This window comes from Apteryx rowi, unplaced genomic scaffold, assembly GCF_003343035.1.
Source record: "Apteryx rowi isolate R43461 unplaced genomic scaffold, aptRow1 scaffold_289, whole genome shotgun sequence".
Taxonomy (NCBI): Eukaryota; Metazoa; Chordata; class Aves; order Apterygiformes; family Apterygidae; genus Apteryx; species Apteryx rowi.
Window position 1 is genome coordinate 517,668 of NW_020449296.1, and position 4,629 is coordinate 522,296.

Here is a 4,629-nt window from a genome sequence, read left to right on the forward strand (position 1 = left end):
GGGCCGTCCCGGCGGGGCTAGGCCTCCGCCGGGGCGGCCCGAGGGAGGGCTTTGTCTCCCGGGCCCCGGCGTGCGGGCAGCGGGGGACGGACGTGGCCCGGGTTCTTCCCCGCCGGCCCGGAGCGGCCCCGGGGCCGCGGGCTCGCGAGTGACTTGGCATTAGGAGAGGCAGACATGTTGTGCCGGGCCGGCTTCGGTGGCAGCTGAGGCAATCTGCTATATTTTTCTCTCCGGTGTCTTGCCTCGTGCTGCTTTCCGTTCCAGGGCTGAAGATCATCTTTCATGCTCCTCAAAAATGAGTTGACTAACAGTGGTCTCTCAGCTCCCATCCCACGTGCGCTGGCCGCTTCTTTGGCCCTTGAGAGTGCTAAAAATAGAGCCTAAAAATAATTTTCCAAATCCAAGAATACTTAAAGTGACTTGTTGGCCTTGCCAGAGGCACCTGTCTTCAGTCCCTGTAGTGTCCTTTGTTTACCTTTTCTTTTTCTTTTGCAACTCTTGAAATTCAGACCAGCTTGATCCTACTGAGCCAGTTCCAGAAAGGTGTGCCAAGAATTTAGTGTTTGTGGTAGAGCTTGCGTTGGAAGTGATAGTCTAAAAGGCATATTTTGAAGCTGACTGAGTTGAACAGTGTCTTTAAAAATAAATTTTTACCTTTGCAAAGTTCTTCTCATCACATAGGTGTCAACAAAAGTTACTCTGCAACTGGAAAAAAAATGTAGTTGCAATTTTGGGGTCAGTGCTGTTGGCAGCCATCTTGCTGAAGTGAGCTTGAGCACAGCATGTAATGTTGCAAGAGCTAGCAGAGTGTGGCTTTTGAAGAGATTTTCACTTTCCCCTGCATACCAGCCAGAAACAGTGTTTGAGAACTTGGCATCTCAAGCTTAGGTATGAACTCACTGTTAGATTCTCCTGCGTTGTTCTAGTAGGTAAATACCTCTTTCATTTGCTTTAATGAAAAAATGCTTTATGGATTTATTTTTTTTCTTAATGCCTACCTGCGGAAAGTAGTTCTGTTTGTAACATAGATGTTCATGTTTAGGACAGTAAGAAACTGTTGACAAGTTTGTCTCAGAAGCAAGTTCATGAGGATGTTGATTAAAAAGTCACACTGGCATATAGAAGATATGACTGTGTTCGCTTTCGTTATGGAAGCTGGAATCATTTTGCATCTGTGACTTTTCTGCTGTATATTTAGCAGAGACTTCCAGGAACAACGAAGTTCCCTAGTTTATGTGGAGTTCTGGAGGTTGGTAGTTCAGAAAAATCACTAATGATAAAGTACTTTGTCTTCACTCGTTCGTACTGTCCACCCCAGTCTCTGGACTTTATCACATGTTGATCTAGGGGTACTCTGACACAGAGAAATGATGAAGTGACATAAGTTGTAAAAGGTTATCCTATTTCCCCCCGCTCCCTACCATCAAAGGGGCTATGGGACTGTTTTACTGAAAAAGGAAAGAGGGCTGAGGATGGGAACTGGTGTTTAGGGCTAGTTCATGTTCTCTTCAATTTTACACACAGCTTGGGTCTTAGGTGTAAGTTTGGCCATTAATTGTGCTGGGGATTTTGTCCTCGCTTCTGGCCTCTGTCGAGCAGCAGGCTTGAAGCAGGCTGTGAATTTCCTTTTAATCCCTAAACAACTCTAAAGGTATGTTTTGTGTTCAGTTTATCTCTGTTGAACCAGTGGAAGAAATTAGGGAGAGGGAAAGTAAAGCGTGTGAGGGAACTGACAAAACGGTTGAGTAGGGGAGGTGATCTAAAGGATTTGGACCAGATTCTCTCTGACAGAAGTAGATGAAAACTCATTGGAGAGCTTTAAAAATTACCTAGGTTAGCTGTCAGTTGTGGCCCTTCGCTGAAGCTTGCTACCATGCGCAGGAAGGTTGGCAGAAGAGAGCCACTATTCATGCCATAGGCTTTCCTGTTTGATGTTTTCAGTTCAGTCTCTCCTTCCCTGATGTATAGATATTGGAGACTGCGTGAGGGTGGCTGAGCTGCACAAACATATTTTGCTCCATCATCTCAGTTATAGCAAGGGTACCCCCCTGGAGAGATGCAATGAGGACAAATGGTGATGGTAATATTTTAGACAGCTACTGGAAGGCTAGCCAGCACTTGTCTATCAGAGTCCTTATCCTTCTCTCTAGGACAAATAACATCACGTTTCTGTGTAGCTGTTGTGTAATTTCTTAACACCTTTGTTTCTTTGTCTGCAGAACTGTCAGATCAGGTAACTGAAGTTGACCCCATTCATTTAGATGACTATGTATTCTTCCTTGGAGATCTTTATTCCACTTTTTAAATGCATTCAAGTTCCTCAATTGCTTTAAGTGCAGTAATGTGCTGACAACATTGATCTAGCTCTCACTTCTTACTTAGGGAACTCTGCAGATTCACAGTTCTTCAGCATTAAAACTTTTTTTTCCCCTCACATTCAGTGGAACTAAATGCCCCTCTTGCTGTGCTGCTCAATACTGCTGTATTTTGAAAGCTGTCTGAACTTTTTTCCAGTTTTATGCAACTTCTGGTTTTGAAAATTCTGATCCATAAGTTTTCACCTGCTGCCCTATTCCTCTTCCGTTTATTTTTATCTTGGGTCCCCAGCCAGTTTCTAGGCTCTGTGATAATCTCTGCATCCTGAGGGACAGTCAGTCAGTCTCAGTGGCAGTTTTTACAGCCAAAGTCTGGCAACGGTTTGTTATCAAAAGACTTTTGGATCCACAGCCCATGTGCTGGGATGATTTACATTCTGACTTTGAACAGGCTAGATAGGAGTATTGTTTCTTTCTGGTGTCCCTTAGTTCACATCTAGCTGCAGAGTGAATTTCCAGTGTCCAGGAGCTAATGCTGTTGCAAGGACCTTACAAGTAGTTTGTTATTTTTATCCACTGTTTTCACCCACAACATCCATTAGCCTGATAACTTATTGGTTCAAAATACCTTATAGGTCTGTTAATTTTTCCTGGGAATTCCTGACCTTCTGAGACTCTACAAATGCTTGGGTGAAAGATGGGAATCATAAGCTCCTTTCTAGGTGTATCCAGCAGCCTTTCTTGTGTCTTTTCAGGTTTAACGAATGTGCGTGGATAATCGTCTGTAAGTTTCACATAGCCATTGAAATGGATGGACATTAATGTTACCTGTTGCACCTTATTTTAAAGAAGAGAGGAAAAAGGGAAGGGCAGTTCTGGAAAGTTAGGTTTAGTAACTGATTGTTCTGTTTCCTTAAAATTATGTTGCCTGTCACTTGCAACGTGTTACCTATGTTATTAGGGCTTGTGTGAAGTTTCCAAAAGGTTTTGAAGCAAGCTGGCTTTCCTTAAATGCCTGCTTGTTATTGTTCCCCTTCCTTTAAGTGTCAGAGAAGGGAGCCAGTATCACATAGTCTGTCTTGGCAAGAGCTCAATCTTGAGGGTGTCATAGGGACTTCAGGTAACATCATGTTGTGCGTATGTCATCCCTCTCTGCTTGCTGAAGTGAGGTAATTTTAAAGACGCAGTGAACATAAGCACTGCTGCCACAGGCTTCATTCATACTGGGGAGCTGCTTGCTCTACTACTTCTCCTCAAGGTTTGATCTCTCCCAGTTATTTTGTCCCTAAAAGAGCTTCATGAAGCCAAAGTGTACAGCCAGCATCATTGTCCGCAAAGCTTTGTACTCTTCACTTTTTTCTAATGCTTGCCACTTACTTAGGACAAAGGAAGACTTTCTTTTTTTCTCTTTTTTTTTTTGGTCAAAATCAAGCCAAACTGTGCATCATTTCTGTTATGACCTTAGACATTGGTACATCTGGACTACTTTGAGAAAGCAGTCCAGTACCTAACAAGGGAAGTAACAGTCATCTGTTGCTCTTGCAGCTGGCTAGTGTACAACTTTGAAGAGCTCCTCAGGAATCAATAGGTTCAAATTCTTATTTCTTTTATCAAATAAGCTTTGGTGTATTAGATTTTGAAGGAAATGACTTAATTACCTTTCCTTCATTTTCTTGCCCTTTGGTGTTCTCCATTTGGTCAAGGTAAATGAATTTAGCTGCTGTGGTGTACTGGGCTAGAGCTGCAGTGACTTCTGTGAAGGTTTTACAGAAATATCCAAAAATCCTCTCATTTTTCATGAGCACTTGACTATTTCTACTGGATTGCTAGGTTTAACTAATAGGCCTCCACAGACTGAACTCTTACAACTCCTCCTGTCTGGGGAGCTGCTGCATTGTGCTTTAATTCCCTTATTTGTCTGGGATTTGACACCAAATAGACTTAAACTCTTGTTGCAGTTTCAATGACGGTGGTTACATGTGATTTCAGATGAGTCTGACTAATTCTTTTAGGCAAAACGTCTTACAGTCAGCAACATCTCACTGACCGCTTCTTTTCATAGACAGCTTCATGGCTGTTTCCATTTGAGGCTAGTAAAGTAGCTAGTATTTACTCTTAGAAAACTTTCTCTTTTGAACTCCTGAAACTGTTGCCTAGGAAGAATATTCTCCTTTGTCTTACAAATGGCCATAGTTTCCAAAAGACGAGATAAAAAAAGAAGTGGAGACCAAAACGGGGTGGCTGGAAAGGGAGAAGTGGTATCACTAGGACTCCTGGTATCATTGGGATCCCTAAGTTCTGTTTTCTTCTCCAG